This window comes from Dermacentor variabilis, chromosome 6 (assembly GCF_050947875.1).
Source record: "Dermacentor variabilis isolate Ectoservices chromosome 6, ASM5094787v1, whole genome shotgun sequence".
NCBI classification, from domain to species: Eukaryota; Metazoa; Arthropoda; class Arachnida; order Ixodida; family Ixodidae; genus Dermacentor; species Dermacentor variabilis.
In genome coordinates, this window is record NC_134573.1 from 4,621,909 (window position 1) to 4,644,853 (window position 22,945).

General features: G+C 46.3%; 1 protein-coding gene across 6 annotated transcripts in view; it reads right to left on the bottom strand.

The window, feature by feature from the left end:
- MAPk-Ak2 (MAP kinase-activated protein kinase 2) overlaps positions 1-22,945 on the bottom strand; it is a 397,658-nt gene that overhangs the window by 157,453 nt on the left and 217,260 nt on the right. The gene's annotated exons all lie outside the window — the stretch shown is intronic.

Consider the following 22,945-nt stretch of genomic DNA (forward strand, 5'->3'; position numbering starts at 1 on the left):
GCTGACACTAAGGGACAGGTCAACATGTTTGTGCACCTAGTTGTGCCTTTGTCCATAAAAGGCGCTTAAAAAAGAAGAGAAAAGAGAGAGCTAGAGAGAAATCCGGCTCGTATTATTTTCAATGAGGAAAACGGTGGCGTCCCGAGCTATATTTCTCGCAATGAGAAGAACCCAACTATCTATCCTTGTTGCTTGTCACTTCCCAAGGCACTAAATGGTCGATTTGTTTCAATGAGCTACTACCTGTTCTTTCACAGCAGCATGGTCCTCTTTGACTTTCTCCACATTAACACTAATAAGTCAGGAAACCCCTTCTGAATCATCTGCAGGCCCCACCAAACATGGTGGGACATTGCACTGTGAAGCAATGCTATGGAATAGGACGTGAAGAATTAAGACACGCATGAAGCACACACTATTAACTGTTTGGTGACCAATGCCCTGAAGCGGGCAAAGAACATGTGCTTGTTGTGATGCCATACATTTGTGGAATCTCGCACAAAATAAAAAAGATTGTCACCAAAGACCAATTTGGTGCTATCAGCACACATCAAGCTGAAGAAAATGTGTGCCAGAATAAACAAAAAAAGATTTAGGAAAGTCAACGTGTCATGTAACACACAAATGCAAGTATACAGACTGCACGAGACATGTGGTCTACAGTGTTCGTCTGTCTTGTGGGTAGATGTATGTCGGGCAGAAAAGTTGGTGTCTGAAATATGACAACACAATCATGTCTGCAAAACATCACTGGCATATAGAAACCTCACTGCTTGAGGTGTGCTGGCCAGCAGCAACATCAAAGAACTACCATCCCCACCATGCAGAACAAAGAAATGCACCGAGAAATAATAGAAGCATTCCACATTGCATTGCAATCAAATAGGACAAGTGTTTGTGCACCCACTGCACTGCACGATATTTTTGGCACAAGGTGCCAAAAATATCAAACTTCTGAAAAAGGAAATTCACATGCATTCAACTTGCTGCAGATAGGAAATTCCATGTGACTGTGCATCTTTCTTACCACTATCGTTGTCACTGAACAGTCTACGCTTCATGCATGTCTTAATTCTTTCAGTCCTTGTCCATAGTATTGCTTCACAGTACGGTGTTCCATCACGTCACAGAACCTACTGGCCTGCTACAGCCCCCATTATTGGACCCCACCAAAGTTCGCTTCTGATGAAGGGGCATTGCCACCTAGACAAGAGTGCAATTTAGATGATGCCCTAGTCGACATTGATTGTTAGTGCCACAGTATACTAACACATCTGAGTGTAACAAGATTGCCGACTTACTGCAACAGCTGCAAACCAACCGACTGCTTTGCGATGACCTTTTTAGTGTTTTGTGCGACGTGTCTCAAGTAGTTATTTGCAGTGAGACCAGTAAAAAATGTAGCAAATTTGCTTGCAATGTGTGATGCACAATACCGGCAGTGCCGCATATATTCTTACCATCTACCCACTGCCCTGTGCTGCAGCAGCGAAAAAAACATGATCGCAAAGGGCAAAACAAAACGAGAGGGGAAAAAATTGTTTGAAGAGATGGCCCACAGACAGGCGGTGCAATTCGTTCATCCATGGAGCTGCTCCATCATTTCAAAACTCTTTCTGTCCCTCTGGAGGACATCCAGAAGACTGCTACTGTCACATTCTGTGGGCTATTTCAGTTTCTTTGTATCTTTTCTGGCCGACATTATGCAGCACGAAGCTTTCACTGCTTCATTGATGTGGGCCTTTGCAGCCTCCCTTGTGCTTTTACTTATGTGGACGACATCCTTGTCGCTAGCTCATCACAAACTGAGCGCCTTCATCATCTATGCCTTGTTTTTGAGCGTTTCGCCAAACATGAGCTCATTGTGAACGCTGAGAATTATAAACTTGGCATGGCTTTTCTGGAGTTCATGGAGCACCTGGTCGACAACACTTGCATTCATCTTGTTCCTGGAAAAGTGAAAGCAATTACACTTTCCTCACCCAGAACCATTACATCAGCTGCGCCATTTTCTTGGTTTGTTGAGCTACTACTGCAGGCTCCTAGCAGGTTGTGCTGCTGCCGTGAAGCCTCTGGAAAACTTTCTCTGTTCAACATGTGCCCTTGCCTGGACTGATGAAACCTATGGTTTCATTGAAACCTATGGCAAAAGGACAAAATGCATGGAAAAAGGAGCAAATAAAGTATGTGCTGTTGATTCATGAGTGCAGATGCGTCTGAAAACGGGATAAAGAATTTTCTGTAACGACTTTATCAGGAAGTTTATTCCAATCAACTATTGTTCTTGTAAAATAACAGTATTTGAAGCAGTTGTTGTGCGGTGTTAACGGGGTTACTGCTAGGGAGTGTTTATGACGAGTAGCATAACCAGTTAAAGGTGTTAAGATGTGTGAGGTATCAATATGGTAGTGGCCATTCATTAGTTGAAAAAAGAATTTTAATTGGGAGACACGATTTTGTTCTGGAATCGAAGAGAAGCCACTACGCTTAAGGAGATCTGTTATAGATGTTCAACCGTAAGAATTGTAGATGAATCGGACAGCTTTCTTTTGAATTCTTTCTCATTTCTCTATATTTGTTTTTGTGTAGGGGTCCCAAATGATTATTGCATATTCTAAAGTAGGACGAACTATTGTATTATATGCCAGGAGGCGGACAGTTGGTGTGGAGAATTTAAGCGACCGTCTGAGGGTGAACAATTTGCGAAGACAATTAGCCATTACAGTGTCAGTATGTTTTGACCAGGAAAGATTGTGGGATATGTGCACACCGAGATATTTATAGTGAGATACTTCGGAGATATAAGTGTTCTGGGCAAAATAGTGGAAGAGAAGAGGCTTTTTTCTTAGTGTAATTCTCATAAAGACGGTTTTTTCATAGTTAATAGTCATTTGCCATTGATGGCACCATGCAACCATTTTGCCAAAGTCACTATTTAACCTGATTTGATCTTGGGGTGAGTCAATTTCATAATATAGTACACAGTCATCCGCGCAAAGTTTAATTTTTACAGATAGATTATTGCCAATGTCATTTATATAAAGCAAAAATAAAAGAGGACCTAGCACGGATCCCTGCGGAACGCCAGAGGCAACAGGTAATGTGTTGGAGGAAGTCTGGTTTATTTTAACATATTGGAAACGGTTGGTTAGGTACGCCTGTGTCCACTTGAATAACTTATCATTTCTAATTATAAAACTTAATTTGTGAAGTAATTTGCTGTGGGCTACTTTGTCGAATGCTTTACTGAAATCCATGAATATAGCGTCGGTTTGTTTTCTATTATTTATTGTGTTGGCAAAATCGTGAATTATTTCTACTAACTGAATGGTTGTGGAAAAGCCCTGCCGAAATCCATGCTGAGTGTTTGTCAATACGCAATGCTCATCAAGGAAACCGATTACATGCTTATAGACTATGTGTTCAAAAATTTTGCATGTTGTTGAAGTCAGGGAAATTGGTCGATAGTTTTTTATGCAATTCTTGTTTCCCGATTTGTGTAAGGGTTTGATTATTGCAGTCTTCCAGTCATCCGGAAGGATGCCATCCTGAAGCGATTTACTAAATAAAATTTCCAAGTATTTCGCACACCACTCGGCATAACGTTTTAAGAAAGTGTTTGGTATGCCATCTGGACCGGGGGATTTTTTTTCATCAATTTTTAACAATAAGTGACGTATACCATTCTCAGAAATAACAATATCGGGAATGGGAGGCAAATCCATGTAAAAAGAGGGCAGATAACCGTCATCCGTTGTGAATACACTACTGAAATGATTTGGTTTTTACTACGATTGGTTTTTACTACGAGGGGCACATTGCAACGACAATACCACAGCTTGATCTGAAATGCCGTCTGTGATCATACATGAGACATTATGTTGTATATTTCCACTCACAAAAAATAGATCGAGAACTGCATTTGAATCTTTGTGGGTTCTAGTGAAATCCTTAACTACCTGTAATAAGTCAAAATTAAAAGCAATATCGATCATCTCACTATCAATATTTGTGGTGGAGCGCGACGTGAATGTGCTCCAGTCGACATTTGGCAAGTTAAAATCGCCGGTTAGGATTAGTTTATCTGCTTGTCCTATATGGGTGTACACATATTCTCCTAAGCATTTCAAGTTTGCGACAGGCGAATTAAGGGGCCTGTATACGGCACCAAGAATGTATTTCACGTTGTTAATACAAAATGTGCAGAAAACACTCTCTACTCCAGAGGTGTCCGGCATTCTTAAGATTTTAAAGGAATCTTTAAAAAGGATAGCTACGCCCCCTCCTCTTCTATAGCGATCTTTTCGCATTATTCTGTAGTTTATCGGGACAAATTCGCTATCACATATATCTTCATTTAACCACGTTTCCGTCAATAGGGCAATATCGGGGTCAAGCGAGCAAAGGATGCCTTCAAGCTGTTCTACTTTGTTGACAATGCTGCGGCAGTTAAGGTTTAAGATGGTGAATGGTGATTGGCAAGTGTTAGTGCGTCATTTGCTCCTTCTTTTTAGCTTACAGCGCTTGTTCTTTTCCACATCCCACACAAACATTTCACCATCAATGCTGCATTTATCAAAAACTAGTTTAATTTGGAGCCCTGATCCCGTTCTTCTTTCGAGCTTTGCCATAATTTTTTTTCTTATCTCCCGAACTTTCAAAGAAAAGTCCTCTGTTATAGAAAGCGTGGTCTCTTTAAGCTTTTTGCACTCTTTCAGCACTGAACTTTTATCGCGATAGTCCAAGAATCTTAGAATCACAGGGCGTGCTTTTTCCTTTTTCTTTCCTAGCCTGTGACATCTTTCTAGATTATCAATAGTAAGTCCAAGCCTTTCCTTGAAAACATCTTTTTTGATCACATTCAAGAGACTATCGTTCGTCTCCCCGTCTTGATCATTTAGGCCATACACGATTAAATTGTTTCTTCTACCTTTGTTTTCTAATTCATCGACTTTACATAGCAAGCTGGAGACATTCTTTTCCAAATCAGTTACTGTTTTTTTGACATTAATAACATCTGTTTGTAATAAACGTAAAGTACTCAGTTGAGCTTCCAAGCTGAGCATGCGTTCTTTTAAATCAGTGATATCTGTTTCAATTTTACTCTGTTTAGCCAGTACATCATTGATAGAAGCAGTCATGCTACTTTGGCCAGATAAAAGTTGCGACAACATTTCCCTATCCGTTGGGCCAGGGTTTGACTCAACGTCGCCACATTTTATGTATTAGATAAACAATAAGCAAAATGAATGCACTTTTCATGCATAAAGGTTTTATTAATGAGATGTATACTATGAGTAATGAGATGTACGTATTAATCAGATGGATATAACTTGCCAAAATTAAGATTGTGGGATAAAATTGAACAAAGTTTGTAAATACACACTTGTATCTACTAATAAAAATATGTAAGCAAAATTATGAGATATACAAGATGTGTTGCCATCTAATTGGCACTACCTCTGAAAAAATCAATATTTTTCATTGAAATGGTATTCCACTACAAAAATTGAAGTGCAAGCACTACAGTTTGCCATGCCGGGCTGCAGCCATCAATGTTTCAGGTGGCTTGCTTCATCGTCGGTCTCAGATTCAAAGTCCCATGAAGAGGTAACATTTTTACACTCGCTGCTGCTCGATCCATGGACACAGTCAGCCGCAAATGCAGTGGAATTGCAAGATCTGCAATCATTCGAAGCACGCATGCCGCTCCCGGAGGCGGCCATTTTTGCGTTCTGCTTTGACGATCGCCAAACTTCGGAGCGCATTCAAAAATCACTGCCTGGAGGAAAAAAGCAAACTGCTTAGAAAACAAAAGAATAGTTCTCCTTCTTCAAATCCGATAGTGCAGTGTGTCCGTGAACAGTGCGGAAAGTCTTGAAACTGGCATTTCAAACCATGGTTAGCGAGCTAACGATGCCGAAAGGGCGCGGTATGGAAAGAGTTAAGGCCATTAAGGAACATCTTTCTGCTGCTGCCTTCTCAGTCCACACGAAACATGATGTCCCAACGAGTATCATGGTTGACACTTCAGGTTCTGCAGCTTATTGATGGCCACTGCAAACTTCTGGGTTTCTGTTCTAAGAAACTAACATCAATGAAGCCAGGGCCCAGCACTTTTGACAGACCGCTTCCTCCTGGCATACCTTATGGTCAAGTATTTCTGTCACTCCTTGGAAGAACACACATTCATCATTTTCATAGACCACAAGCTTTTGAGCAATGCTAGTGCACTTTTTCACCCACCTATGTGCCCCTCCTACATGAGCCTAACCGCACAAGCCACTGTTCATCTGTCACCTATGGGACAGCACACATGCATTTCACCATTTGGACTACACCAGCCGAATTCTCAAGACACCGTACACTGGCCTGCATCTTGTTGCAAGGGGAAATAAGACCTTTACTCAGTGCGTCAATGTTCGTGACATTTGCCTTTCTCGAGGATCATGTGGCCGCTCCTGTGTTGGATTTTTTAAATTTCATACTATGGCATCAGTTAGCATGACAGCACCCGTCCTCACCCCCTACCTCCGAGCATGTTCACTGGGAAGACTCCCTATTCGAAGGAGAAGCAATGCCCTGTGGTGGTGCTGCTGCACCAACGACGAAGATAAAACACCTCGAAGGCATGTGCGCTGCATGCAATAAATCAGCTTTGTCTAGCGATCCATGTCATTTTCTCTGCCTATGGTCACAGGCTGTGAATGAGGAAGACTCACTTGTGAATATGGGTGAGAAAGTGCGGGCGAGTGCAAGCAGAATACTGGCAAGTCCGGGTCCAACTGAGATCTAGGCAAAAAATATATTTTGGAAGCGAGCTTCAGTTATTTCCTCGACCTATACTCACCAGTGTTGCATATAATATACATATCAATTCCTTTAATATGGCTATTGAGGACAGAATCATTGTGCAAGGAAGCCTGACCTGGAGTGCCGCATATAGCACGAAAGCTTTGCGGGATAACTGGCCTACATGAGTTTGCAACTTGGACAGTTTACTTTATTTTTTTCCCCGACTATTCTCCAACTTTTCTCAGCATTTCCCTGTCTCATTCAGTGTTTTCTGGTTCACTAGACAACCTGATTTCAGAATTTCTGAATTTTTCAAGCAAATCTCAAGAATATTTGGGCGGTGCATATAGGTACACTGAAGATAAAATACTCGTATCAGTATTAAACAGAACACTTTGAATTCCAAAGGCTCCGAAGGCAAAATATTCTTTTAAAACATATTTCGCTTTCTGTGATTGCTGGCTGCACAAAATGGCACAGCACAGCTCTGAAACGCCTCTCTGCTAAATTATGCTGTAGTGCCAGCATATATTCACTAGAAAACATAGGAACAAATGCAGCCTTTTTGTTGCTAAGAGAATTGTTTCAAAGCTTTTATGCACCTTCTGAAGCTGCACGAAATGATAATGCATACACCATTGCTGTAGATTCATTTCTTGTGGCAACAGAATGCACCACTACATTTATTATTCTTTATTTATCTGACAATTACTGTATGATGGCGAGACATTCCTGTCATGGGAATAAAATAGCTTTGCGTCTCTGCCTGTGAAAGGGTCAAATAGATTTCTGGACTTGCCTTGTTATTCCTATTTGATTGTGCCATTAAAGGATCGAATATTTTGAAAAAGCTTTTTCAGAAATGACCCTGAAGGTGAAGAGTTAAAAGGGGGGATATGGGTCCTCACACGTTTTTGAAAAAATTTTCATTCTGAATGAAGCTTTAGAACCTTGATCAGTTTATCATGTGATTTCTAATCTATAATTAGTTTTTTGACAGCTAAAATGGCTAAAAAAGTATAGATGTTTGAAAACAAATTTAATGGGTATTTCTTACAGAGCTTCTTCGCAATTCTCTGGCAACACAAAAAGTAAGCGCACGAACCCAATGCCAAAGACTTGCTAAAGGCTGTGATGCTGTTTTTATTCGTTCGAAGGCATTCTGTAGGCACACAAACAAACCAACATTTGTAGTGAATTTTTTTCTTAATGTTCTCTTGGTACTGTTTTTATTGTAATTTGTAAAATGATGTTAGCATTATCGAAATAGCATAACTTGCTAAATCATTTCAATATGAACAGAGTAATACCAAATTTGTCAATGCCACTCAACAACAACGTAAGGCTGACTGTGATGTACAAAAACATAGAGTTAAGAAAAGTTAATTTGAAGTTTTAGACAACTAACTTTTACTACAATGCAGCTACAGCAATAATAATGTGACCGTTCTGTAGCACTATTATTTGTCATAATTACCATACCAAACATGTGACCATAGGCTCCCAAAACTCTGGTAAAAGCTTCTTATAAAACCATGTAATACCCCTCTGACTAGCATGAGAAACTACATTTATGACTTCATGTGTCTGTTACAGCACCCTGCGAGGTAAAGAAATAGAAAATTTTTCATAAAAGTACCTCCATTATTAACCTGACCTGCTTGTGTGTCAAAGCCTTCTTTTTTGAGAGTACGAAAACATCACCTGCGTTGCAAAACTCACCACAATCTATGATGATACACATATGGGACCGACATCGGGATCAATACGAATCATAAACCAAATACACAATCCTGCATTGTTCGCACTTGTAAGTTCAACAAATGTGCTGTCTCTGCAAATGGTGACATTATAGATGCACCTAGTCTTGGAATAGGGTCTACAATGCAAGAAGACTCGTGGGGACAAGCGCCAGTGCATTTTCTATGGTACGGTACAGTCTCCCCAATTAAACAGCATGTGCGTGACGTCTGTATCATCACTTAGCCCATGACTGGATGACACAGGGCTTTGTTTTGCTGTCGCTTAATTGGCAAAGCAGTATGGGATCGCATGACACAATGACCCACTTTTTGGTCTGGTGTGATCACCGGCTAGCCAGATACTTGCAATAAGCGCCTCCTTTTTCTCGCTGCATGATTAGATAATCATCATCAGCCTGTTCTATGTCCACTGCAGGACGAAAGCCTCTCCCTGCGATCTCCAATTACCCCTGTCCTGCACCAATCGATTCCAACTAGCGCCCGCAAATTTCCTAATTTTGTCGCTCCACCTAGTAGTCTGTCGTCCTCGATTGCGTTACCCTTCTCTTGGTACCCATTCTGTAACCCTAATGGTCCAATGGTTATCAAATCTGTGCATTACATGACCTGCCTAGCTCCATTTTTTTTCTCTTGATGTCAATTAGATTATCGTCTATACCGGTTTGCTGTCTGATCCAAGCAGCTCTCTTTCTGTCTCTTAGCATTATGCCTAGCAATCTTCATTCCATCTCTATTTGGCGGTCCTTAACTTGTTCTCAGGCTTCTTTGTCAGTCTACAAGTCTCTGCCTCATATGTTATCACTGGTAAAATGTACTGATTACACACCTTCCTTTTCTATGATGATGGTAAGCTTCCAGTCAGGAGCTGGCAATGTTTGCCATATGTGATCCAACCCATTTCTATTCTGTCAATTTCCTTCTCATGATCAGGGTTCCCTGTGATTATTTGACCTAGGTAAACGTACTCCTTCACAGACTCTAGAGGCCGACTGGCGATCCTGAACTCTTGTTCCTTTGCCCAGCTATTTATCATTATCTTTGTCTTCTGCATATTAATCTTCAACCCCACTCTTACACTTTCTCTCTTAAGGTCCTCAATCATATTTTGTAACTCGTCTGCATTGTTGCTGAATAGAACAATGTCATCGGCAAGCCAAAGGTTGCTGAGATATTCACCGTCGATCCTTACTCATAAGCCTTCCCAGTTTAATAGCTTGAATACTTCTTCCAAGCATGCAGTGAATAGCATTGGAGAGATTGTGTCTCCCTGTCTGACCCATTTCTTTATAGGTATCTTCCTGCTTTTCTTGTGTAGAATTAAGGTAGCTGTAGAACCTCTGTAGATATTTTCCTATGTATTTATGTAAGCGTTCTGTACTCCTTGATTCCGTAATGCCGCTATAACTGTTGGTATCTCTACTGAATCAAATGCCTTGTCGTAATCTATGAACACCATATGGAGAGGCTTATTATACTCTGCAGATTTCTCAACCTGATTAATGACATGGATGTGATCCAAGTATCCTTTTCTGAAGCCAGCCTGCAGCGCATCCGCACCACAGACCATTTGAAGCATCCTCTTAGTTAGTTGTACAGTCAATATCTGATTTTTCGGACTGCCTAGTGGCCGCGAAAACATACGAAAAAACAGCAAGTTCGAAAAAATGAATGCATGTCTTTTACTGTCCTTAAAAGGCCCCTGACCAGGCTACACAGCAAATTTCGGTTATACAATGGAAGTTGTTACATGCCCTGTAGGGAACGTTCTGCTGCAAGAATTTTTCAATGGCTTCATTGATAGCCAAGATACGAAATATTTCAGCGCCGCAAACCTATGATTTCAGGAGTCGAGGACCACTGCCAAGTGAGACGCTCTTTCCACTGCCCTGTCTAGCCTCTGATTTCCACCATAAGCCTCCGATTGATACGCCGTCCCGTTTGCCCTACGTAGAATTGGCCACAGCTAAGGGGAATTTAATACACCACACCCATACGACAGTCAGTAAAACTGTTGTTCTTATTGTGCTTCACTGGACAAATATCTGTTTGTTTTTTGCCTTTTACCCGCTCCTTTTTATTCTGTACGGCAGCACAAATCTTACCTAGCTTATTGGGAGCAGTGAAAGCAACATTAACATCATATCTACTTGCAACTTTTTTAAGCCTGTGCGACATTGAATGAATATACGGAATAGCCACTACTCTTTTTTTGCTACTACAGCCGAGTCCACTTATAACAATGTTCAAGTGCCATGAAAATTTCATTGTTATAACTGATAATTGTTATAAACGGGTTGCACGAAAAAAAAGCATAACAACTGCACAGAGGGGTCACAGACGGCAAGTGACATGCCAGCTCCTCCGAGGCATCGTTTTGGTGGTCCCAAAAGGGGCCGTGTAAAAAATATGTGAAGGTTGCCGCGGCTGCCTCTCAGCTTGTAAATCCCTTAACGCCCCCCCCCCCCCACCAAAAAAAGACAAAGAAAGCATGAATACCTAAGAGCATTTAATGAGGGCAAAATAGCTTGCACTTCTCACTTCTTTGCTGAAACAAACCCATAATCGGCGAGTTTCGACTGCTTCGCGGCAATCTTGCCGATGTCTTTCTGGAGGGCATCCAAATGTTGAACATGTCTGAGCGAAAGGTTTTTTGCAAAAATGAAGTCCTGCAGGGAATCGATCATTCGGTAACACTGAGCTTAGTGTCACACATTACTCCCCCCCCACCCTCCTTTGGCTTCTGGATTGGACTGGCGCGGCTCGCTACGTGCTTGCGCGCGCTTTTCCAAGCGCAGATTGCTGTGCGCCTTGTTTCTGCACTAGGCTTTTGTACAGTTGCTTTTTCGAGCGCAGATCGGTGTGCGTCTGGTTTTTGCACTAGGCTTTTATACGATCGCTTGTCGCTGCTTTCCATTCGGCGCTGCTTGGTGCAAGGCGCACAGACTTGGTGCGCGCCTGCTTCTTGCACTGGTCTTTGAACACATCGCTCGCTGCTCGCACTTATATATAATTACGAAGTGAGCAAAGTGAGCGTCACTTAGCGAGGAAGTGCTGCGCCGCGGGCGTACCTTGTATGTAAGCGCACAGCAATGCCGGGAAACGTTCATGCAAAAGCAAAGGGCCAGGAAACTGCGCTTTGTTTTCCATTACTTTGTCATGTACCTTCACACTGCGTAGCGCCGAGCGATCGCAACAAACGCAGAAATAAGTCTTTGCAGCGCGTGTGGCCATTAATTGACTCCCACCCCACAGCCATGCGAGGTGCGACTCCTGCAGCGGTGCAGTTACCCTGCAGCCGGCTGAGAGGTAGTGGCGCTTCAGTTTCTGCATGCCAATAACATTCCATTTTTTTGCGTGTCAACGCCCGTGATTGGGTCCACAAAGTTCACGCTGTGGTTTAGTTTCCCATTGCAGATTGAGGCTCGCTCCGTTAGCATCCACTAAGTTCGGCATGCAGTTGTGTTCACTGTAGATGGTGGTCCCCGATTCCACGTAGGCTGCAATAATGGGGCCTAGCGTCGCCGCATCTCGTCTGTCGACCTTGAATAGTCGGAGCTGCCCGGTGGTCACGCAGATCATGCCGAATACCCATGGTCCACGATCTGCAATGCCGCCGTGATTTTGGCCGCTCGGCGGAACGTTGTCGCCCGTCATCAGGTGCTACCTCAGTAAGTGATCAATTTAATCTTTATGGGGGAGGATTAAAGTTTACCAAGGAATTTCCTCAGCGACGCGTAATTCAGTTTCTTGACATTTCCTTGATCTTCGAACAAAACCATGTTTGTTGGCAGTACTCCCCAAGATCTTCGAAGCCGTTGCTAAACTTTCAATCCAAGCATTTTAAATTAGTAAAGAACGGAATTGCCATGTCGTGCCTTAAATCTTCCCTCACCAGATCCTGCATCCACAAAATGAGCGCCAGTTTTAATGCGCAGGTCCGGCGCCTATTAGAAGCAGGTTATTCTAGTGTAGGGGTGGCCACTGTGGCTGAGCGCCTTAAGAAGTCGGTTTCGAGAGGGACGGACATGATTACAGAAAGCAGTAGTAGCAAAAAAAAGAGTAGTGGCTATTCCGTATATTCATTCAGTGTTGCACAGGCTTAAAAAAGTTGCAAGTAGATATGATGTTAATGTTGCTTTCACTGCTCCCAACAAGCTAGGTAAGATATGTGCTGCCGTACAGAATAAAAAGGAGCGGGTAAAAGGCAAAAAACGAACAGATATTTGTCCAGCGAAGCACAATAAGAACAACAGTTTTACTGACTGTCGTATGGGTGTGGTGTATTAAATTCCCCTTAGCTGTGGCCAGTTCTACGTAGAGCAAACGGGACGGTGTATCAATCAGAGGCTAATGGAACATAAAAAGTCGTTAACCGGTGGGTCGCCTTCTAATCTTTCGCTACATTGCCGAGATTGCAACTGCACGCCAGAGTTAGATGAATGCGCGATATTGTACAGGCATAAGAATGAAGACACGCGTCTTATAGTAGAGGCACGGCATATCTTTAATGGTGGAAGTGCGTGCGTGAGTCAGCCTTCGATTACTTTACATAAGGAAGAGATTTAAGTGTCTTAACAGTTATCTCTCACGTAGACCGGCACGTGTACCCGACTGACACGTGGTGTTACCATTCCTGAGCATGCGCAGATGAGTTTTGTGTCTCCTTCTTTTTTCGCCTCAGTGCTCCCTTCAGTTGACAGTCAGCATTCGTGTTGTCCACTTCTCTACTCTTGAGTCCTGTCTGCACGCCTCACTTCTTTTTTGCATAATGAATTCATTGATTTGGCCCTCTCTAGAATATGCTTCTATCATATGGCATTCTCACCTGACAGGTCTTACTAACATGCTCAAAATGGTACAGAACAAGGCCGCACTGTTTGTCACGTCATCCTATTCACATTTCAAAAGCGTTTCATCACTAAAATCGGAAGTTAACCTAGCTACGATCATGCGTGGACGGTATTCTCGGCTAACGTTTTTTTACTCACTTTAACATAGCAACACAACGTTCATCCAATCGCACATTTTCCAGCGCCTCGAACTTCAACCAACCTCTATCATGCGCACAAAGTATCGCCCATTTTCACCCGGACGAAGAAGTACCGTAATCCGCCTTTAGCATTGTGTATAAGTGAATGGAACTCCCTGTCATCCAACATGGCCGAGATATCAGATCCTTCAGCATTTCACGTTGCACTCCTGGGCTATTTACAAAATGAAAAACATAGCTAACCCATATCTGCCTGTCTTCACTTTATATACAATCTTTGTACACTATATGCATGCAGTGTTCTTTTATGTGTGTGTATGATCACAGTTTTAGTGGCTATTTAACAAAATGTTCTATACTCTTCTTCAATGTATTTGGTTGATCTTTTTTTTTCATTATGCTAATCTGAACATGTTGGTTCAAATCAACTTGCTGTTTCTTTTCTCTTGTTTTCTTGTTAGTATTCTTGTCTTCAATTTGTATTGTTTATAAATGATATTGTTACGGGGAGTAGAGAAGATTGCATTGTATGTATTTACAATATATATATATACAAAATGAGTAAGAGTAGTTAAGATGGCTGACCACCAACAACATGCAGCAGCCAGCGTCCCGCGATCTTCTTTTTCTCTTCTTTCATCCTTCCATAACAGGACCCCTGGGTGGTGAAGCGCTGTCTCGGCGCATGGTCGGCGAAGAATTGCGAGTGAAGCATGACTTCAGCCACGAAACGTGGACAACCTCAACAGGTGTCGAACTTGAGGATGCATCAAACTGTAGTGGCGCAATCTCGTAATTTACGTCATTCACCTGATGCAGGACTTCATAAGGCCATGTGTAGTGAGAGAGGCACTTCTGAGAGGGGCCAACCCGACGACATGGTGACCAAAGGAGCGCCCAAGCACCTGGCGCGAACTTAACATTGTGATGGCACTGGTCATAACCCTCTTTTTGTATATGATGTGAGGCTAATAAACAAGATCGGGCAACATGATGTGCCATGCGAGCGTGGTCGATGACTTCACGACCATACTCAGTTGCAACACGTGGAACAGAAGGCAGGATGGTGTCAAACGGCAATCTGGGGTTGCGACCATACAAAAGATAAAAGGGTTGTAGCGAAGAGATTGTAGAAGAGACGCTAGTGGGTTCAGCGCTACTGGCTCTAAACGCTAGTGGGTCGAGCGCTCCTGCTCAGCAACGGCTCTCGTGCTTGGAAGCTGTGACTGCCCTGCCCGTCGACGTTGCGCTGCTCCCGAGCTCTGCCAAATAAACACCTTTAGAATTGGTGGAGGTGCGGGGTAACCTCAGACGATCATCCTGGAACTCCGGTCCCGTACCCTACCATCTGCCATGCCCCAAGACGCCTCCCAGCAAACGCCTCCTCCTGCACCCACTGCGTGTCCCGGGGTGCCTCGTCATCGCGACCCTCCTATCTACACTGGAGCGGACGACACTGACGTGGACGAATGGCTCACGGCGTACGACAGGGTAGGCGACCATAACAAGTGGGATGAAGCAGCCAAATTGAGCCATGTTGTGTTCTACCTCGCTGGAGTGGCCAGCTTGTGGTATAACAACCATCAAGCAGAGTTCCAGACATGGTCGGAATTTAAGACTTCCCTCGCCGATGTATTTGGTCGCCCTGCTGTTCGCAAGCTGCGTGCCGAGCAACGTTTGCGAGAACGAGCTCAACAGCCAGGCGAAACATTCACCAGTTATATCGAAGATGTCCTGGATCTATGCAGGAAAGTCGATTCGACCATGGCGGAGTCTGATCGAATCCGAAACATACTGAAGGGCATAGAAGACGACGCCTTTAACATGTTGCTGGCCAAAAGTCCACGCTCTGTGGCTGAAATTGTCACACTGTGCCAGAGCTATGAAGAACTCCGCAGGCAGCGGTCACTGACCCGTCGATCTCTACCGCGTGACGAACACCTCGCTGGTCTGGCTGCCATGTCCACCCAGGCAGCGTTGCTCGCAGAAATGAAGGCGTTCGTCCGCGAGGAAGTTGCCCGGCAACTCTCGTTGATGGATTTTGCACAGCCGCAGTCGGTACACGCGCCTACGCCAAGTTTTGCGCCTCCGCTTCGCCGCGTCATAGCGCAAGAACTGCACGAGGTTTTGCCTGAGCACCACCAGCGTGTTCCTGCGGCTGCACCTCACAGCTACGCCGAAGTCATGGCCAGGCCCCAACAGATCCCGACGGCTGTGCCACTCAGCTACGCGGAAGTCGTCACCCAGCCTCAACAACTCCCTCAACGGGGACCTCTCACGTACGCCGAAGCCCTCGCTATGCCCCGACAACAGCCTGCTATGCAATCACTTCACCAGGCGCCACGTCCAACGCGTCCTTCCACATGGATGGGACCTGCCGCAACGACTCGGTGGCGTACAGCGGACAATCGACCAATATGTTTTGCGTGCGGCTATGCAGGCCACGTCGCACGCTACTGTAGTCGCGTGCAGTCACCTAGCGCTACACCTTATGGGCCAAGTTCTATGGCGGGTTCTCCGCGCCCTTATTACGACGACGAACCTCGGGCTGCGTCACCACCATTCCGCCGGTCCGCCAACATCCGCCGCTCAACTTCTCCACGCCGACGCTCCCCATCACCGATGCGGCCTCGTCCCGAAGCTCGGGATGAGGAAAACTAATTGTCGCAGTCCATGAGGCAAGGGCTGCGACGCCGTCGAAACGCGGAAGTCCTCAACGTAGCCCGACCAATGTGATAGACGTGTTAGTTGACGGTGTGCGCACATATGCCCTCGTGGATACCGGAGCCGCTGTATCAGTTATGGACGCAAAGCTTTGTCGCTTCCTTCGAAAGGTTACGACGCCCATTGCTGGATTCGCCCTCCGCACAGCAGGCGCACAGCGTATTCACCCGATTGCGGCGTGCACCGCTCGTGTTCTCATCGAGGACGTTGTATACGCCGTCGAATTTATTGTGATTTCCTCGTGCTCCCACGAAGTTATCCTGGGGTGGGACTTTCTCGCCCGCCACGATGCCGTCATTCATTGCGCACGGGCCGAACTAGAACTGTCGCCGATCTCAGATATGACGCTTGCCGATAATGCTTCTTTTGCAAACAAATTACTCGTCAGACACGACACCAACGTTCCTCCCAACTCGTCAGTGATTGTATCAATGCATTGCAGCAGCCTCTCTGACGCCATCGCACTACTTTCTCCATCAGGCCGCTTTTACACTCGAAAACGTCTGCTGCTGCCTTTTGCGACTGTGAACGTCAAACAGGGCTCCACAGCTATTTTTGTCTATAACCCGTTCTCATACCCTGTGATGCTGCTTCAAGGCGAATGTCTTGGCCACGTGGAAGTGATCGACGCCGTACAAATTACGGATGTTCCCGAAGACACGTGCTGCGCCTGTTACAACACGCTCGGTTCTCTCGCGACGTCCGACCCTTTGCCCACAGGTGTGTTCGATTCATCTATTGCCGATGGCCTCACCCCACTTCAGCGTTCGCAGCTTCTGCGCATCTTAGAAGAATTTCGTTCTTCTTTTGATGTCGAGCAACCTTCCTTGGGCCGGGCGTCTGCTGTCACGCACCATATTGACACTGGCTCCCAACCGCCATTGCGGCAACGACCATATCGCGTCTCGGCCACGGAACGTCGTGTGATTAATGAGCAAGTGGACGATATGCTTCGCCGCGAAGTGATCCGACCCTCGAACAGTCCATGGGCATCCCCTGTCGTCCTTGTTACGAAAAAAGACGGCTCGGTACGGTTCTGTGTAGACTATCGCCGCCTGAACAAGATCACTCGCAAAGATGTATACCCGCTGCCGCGAATTGATGACGCCATCGATAGCCTACAAGGAGCAGAATTCTTTTCATCTCTAGATTTACGCTCCGGCTATTGGCAAGTACCCATGGCTGACGTAGATAGGCCGAAGACAGCCTTTGTCACACCCGACGGATTATACGAATTTAACGTCATGCCGTTTGGACTTTGTAATGCGCCAGCAACTTTTGAACGCATGATGGACACAGTCCTCCGCGGTTTGAAGTGGCACACGTGCTTATGTTATCTCGACGACGTTGTTGTTTTTGCCTCTGACTTCACCACGCACCTTCAACGCCTACGGCATGTTTTGACTTGCTTAGCGAACGCTGGCCTTCAACTGAACCTAAAGAAGTGCCGATTTGCAGCGCGGCAGCTCATGATACTAGGTTATGTCGTCTCGAAGGATGGAATCCTCCCCGATCCAGCCAAACTTCGTGCCGTAGCTGAATTTCCTAAACCGACGTCCGTCAAAGAACTGCGCAGTTTTGTAGGTTTGTGTTCCTACTTCAGGCGCTTCATTCGCAATTTCGCCGCCGTCATATCACCCCTGACGAAGCTCCTTGGCAGCAACGGACCTCTCCATTCGTGGTCGTCCGAGTGCGACGAGGCGTTCACTAAGCTCCGTCGTTTGCTGACGTCTCCTCCCATTTTGCGCCACTACGATCCAACGGCACCTATTGAGGTACACACAGATGCCAGCGGTGTTGGCCTCGGCGCTGTATTAGCACAGCGCAAAGAAGGGTTTCCTGAATATGTTGTGGCATATGCCAGCCGTATGCTTACTAAAGCCGAGACCAATTACACCGTCACGGAAAAAGAATGTCTGGCGATCATCTGGGCGCTTACCAAGTTCCGGCCCTATTTGTATGGTCGCCAATTTGATGTCGTCACGGACCACCATGCACTATGCTGGCTGTCGTCATTGAAGGATCCCTCAGGCCGTCTCGCCCGCTGGGCGCTTCGCTTACAGGATTACGATATCCGCGTACTGTACCGCAACGGACGCCAGCATGCTGATGCTGACGCCCTCTCACGTTCTCCCTTGCCAGACGACAATGCCTGCTGCGCAATATCCCAGCTTGACGTCTCTTCCGTCGACATTGGGACCATCGCTTCTGAGCAGCGCAAGGACCCCTGGATTGCCTCCATCATAGACTGCCTTGCTGATCCGTCATCGCAGCCAACCACTCGTGCACTGCGCCGTCAAGCTCGCCATTTCGCCATTCGCGACGACCTGCTTCATCGACGCAATTACACCTCTGACGGCCGCCAGTGGTTATTAGTTGTACCTCGAACCCTGCGTTCTGAAATCTGCGCATCGTTCCACTCTGATCCACAGTGTGCGCATTCGGGACTTTTCAAAACCTACCAGCGCCTCCGACGACGCTACTACTGGCGAGGAATGTACAACTACATTCAAAAGTTTGTTCGTTCATGCCCCGACTGCCAGCGCCGAAAATCTCCACCCCACCTCTCGCCAGCTGCCCTGCAGCCTCTACCCTGCCCTACCCAACCGTTCGGGCGCGTTGGCATCGATTTGTATGGACCACTTCCCCTGACGTCGGCTGGTAACCGCTGGGCCATTGTGGCAGTAGATCACCTTACCCGATACGCTGAAACCGCCGCTCTCCCAGCAGCTACAGCGCGCGATGTTGCATCCTTCCTGCTTCGCCGATTCATCCTGCGGCATGGTCCACCCCAAGAATTGCTCAGCGATCGCGGACGCGTCTTCCTGTCGGAGGTAGTTGAAGCGATTCTCAAAGAGTGCCACGTTGTTCATCGTACGACTACGGCGTACCACCCTCAAACGAATGGCCTCACAGAACGCTTCAACCGTACGCTCGGCGACATGCTTTCCATGTACGTTGCCTCCGACCACACGAACTGGGACGCCATTCTGCCATTCGTCACCTACGCGTATAATACCGCTACGCAGAGCACCACTGGATTTTCCCCCTATTTCTTGCTGTATGGTCGACACCCTTCGCACACCATCGACACCATTCTTCCATACCGGCCGGATGCATCCGAGTACGTCCCTATTTCTGACACGGTCCGACATGCAGAAGAGTGCCGCGACCTCGCACGGGCCTTTACTTCCGATGATCAAGAGCGCCGGCGGAGCACTCGCGGTGACGCCACTGCCACGGTCACCTTCAATCCGGGAGCGCTCGTGTGGCTCTCAGTCCCTTTAACTGCCCCTGGCCTCTCATCAAAACTGGTCCCTAAGTATGAAGGCCCTTATCGTGTTCTCGAACGCGCATCTCCTGTAAACTATGTCATCGAACCAGTTGAACCATCTGAAGACATGCGCCGCCGTGGACGAGACATTGTCCATGTCGACCGTTTAAAGCCTTACTACGACCCGCTCATAGTGACGAGCTCTTAGGTCGCCGGACGGCTCCCTTCTCGCTGCCGGGGGGTGGTTGTAGCGAAGAGATTGTAGAAGAGACGCTAGTGGGTTCAGCGCTACTGGCTCTAAACGCTAGTGGGTCGAGCGCTCCTGCTCAGCAACGGCTCTCGTGCTTGGAAGCTGTGACTGCCCTGCCCGTCGACGTTGCGCTGCTCCCGAGCTCTGCCAAATAAACACCTTTAGAGGGTGAATATCCTGTGGTTTCATGTCAGGACAAGTTATACGCGAACGTCACATAGGCAAGCGTGGAGTCCCAGTCGCGGTGATCGTTGGAAACGTACATCTACAGCATCTCTGTGATTGTTCGGTTGAGACGTTCCGTAAGACTGTTCGTTTGTGGGTCGTAGGCGGTGGACAGCTTGTGCTCAGTGGCACAAGAGTGGAGGAGGTCGTCGACAACTCAAGACAAGAATGAGTGGCCACGATCTGTAAGTAACTGTCGAGGTGCACCGTGTTGGAGAATGACGTCGTGGAGGAGAAAATTGGGGACGTCCATTGCGCAACTAGTCAGCAGCGCCTTTATTATTGCGTAGCATGTCACATCCACTTATTCCCTCTAGTCGTCGTCGGAAAAGGGCCAAGCAGGTCAAGGTCTATGCGAAAGAGCGATTCAGAGAGAACTTCAATTGGACGGAGTCGTCCGACAAGTGGCAAGGGAGGTTTCTTCCAGTGCTGACACAATTTGCAAGTTGCGATATAACGACGCGCGGAGCAGTAGAGACCTGGTCAGAAGAACCGGCATCGTACGCGGTCGTTTGTACGCAAAATACCAAGGTGTCGTGCCATCGGTGCATCGTGAAGTTGTTCGAGAACAACGGATCGCAGATAACGAGGAAAGACAAGGTGCACCTCAGGCCGTCAGGGTTGATATTGCAGCAGTAGAGGATGCCGTCGTGCAGAACGAACATGTGGTACATGGTGCCAGTGCTGCCAGATTGCACTCTGGCAAAGATGAACTGTAAAGATTCGTCGTGCCGTTGTTCAGTGCGCATGTCGGTCGTGTCAGTAAAAGCCATCATGCAGGTCACCGGATCATGCGCAGCAGGCTCAGGGGAATCCACGGGTTGACGAGAGAGGGCAGTCAGCGTCCTTGTGCAGACGTCCAGACCTATAGTTGATAACAAACGGAAATTCCTAGAGCCGCAAAGCCCAGTGGCCAAGCCGTCCTGTCAGGCCTCAGAGAGAAGACAGTCAGCAGAGTGCGTTGTGGTATGTAACGACCGAATACGTGCGACCATACAAATATGACCGGAACTTGACAACAACCCAAACTAAAGCCAAGCACTTCCGCTCGATGATAGAGTAATTTCTCTCGGCAGGTGACAGCAGGCAGCTGGCGTAAACTATCACGCACTCGGTACCATTCTGTTGTTGGGCGAGAACAGCGCCGATGCCACGGCCGCTTGCATCAGTGTGGACTTCAGTCAGTGCAGATGGATCAAAGTGGGCAAGTATTGGAGGAGTGGTAAGAAATCTGATGAGAGTGGCGAACGTGTGAGCTTGTTCAGGGCCCCATGAGAACGGCATGTTTCCTTTTAGAAGATCTGTCAAAGGCCGAGCAACGTCGGTAAAGTTTTTGACGAAACGGCGAAAGTTAGAACAAAGGTCGACGAAGCAGCGCACGTCAGAAGCCAGGGTGTCTACCAAGTTGACATTTCCAAATTCCTTGAGTTTTCCAGGTTTTCCCTGAGCACCTTTGCAAAATTCCCTGAATGAGCCAGAACTTTGTTTTATGTCAAGGCAGGCTGACACTATGCTGCCCGATGCTGTCCCTCTCTAGTAGGCATATTGAAACAAAAAAAAATGAGTTAATCCCGTTTGAATAGTAAGGAGTAATATCTATGTTATTTAAAAAAAACAGAAAGAAGGTATTAGTAAAATGCACAGCAAAAAAAATGGCAAAACCCATTCCAAATTGAGTCAAACATATTCAAATACGAATGAAAAGGAGATGCATACAGAAGTAAATATTTTTGAATATGAGCTATTTCTATCAACTGATAGCAAGCTCATCGGTATGAGGACTGAACTTTGTCACAACTAAGATTCTCTCTCAGCTGCTGGGAAGTCAACGTCAACTGTCCTGACATACTCGCAGCCCATACACAACACTTCAGTGTTGGCTTTCGCTGCTTTAAAGAGTTTATTTTGGTTTGGATGAGGGACACCTGCATCTCGGCGTCAGCCAACACTTTCTTTTTTGAGCTCAAGCTCCTTCAAAGAGGCGGTGGTACACTTCCTTTCCCGTTACTTCCTCAGTGCGTCGGTCCTCTCCGTTCTCATCCTCCTCCTGCCACGCGTTCACCCCATGGATCATTTGAAGCATCCTCTTTGTCAGTTGTACAGTCAACGTCCAATTTTCCGGACTCCCTAGGGGCCACAAAAACATCCGAAAAATCGGGCAGTCCAAAAGAAATGAATGTCTTTAGCTGCCCTTAAGGGCTAAAATTGCCACAGGCACGTCCGAAAAAGCTCTTAAGGCCTGCCAGTACACTTATTAGGCATATCGATGTTCGTACTGTGACAGGAGACGGGGGTGCACGCTTGTATAATTAACGAATACATACTGTGTCCCGTGACAATTGCCCCTTCCTACGCTTGTAATGCTTCACCGCGTAACACAGCTGTACTGAGGCGAAGCTAACTTTCGGAGACTGGCATTACGCAACGCGCAGTGCTTTGCGAGCTTCGAAGCCAATCGCGAGGATTACAAAGGCAGAGTCGGTGCCATTGCTGACAGCGGCAAATTATTTCAATAAAAAACACAGCAACACATGGCAAGAAGCTTAACAGCGAACGTAGAAGCAGCTAGGCCTAACGCTGCCGAGGTGGTGGCTACGGATGCCAGCGGATCTGCGTGCGAGAGTGCCGGTTCGAGGCGGCGGTGGTGGCTTTGATTAATGCCATTTCAGAACTGCAGTCAGGGCAATATGCATTGACTATATGGAGTACGTGGTGGTGCCGCGAAGCCGTGCGAATTATCGGGCATGTCCGAAAAATCGGGCGTCTGGAAAATCGGTCGTTACCTGCTCTGGAAATACCTCGTGCCGATGACACGGCGTCAATGACGCTTCGTTGCGATTCCTGTTACTGGAGCCAGCGTGAACACGACTTTCGTTCCCTTTCAATAAAATTACAGCTAATTTTCCCTGATAGAAGCACAAGTT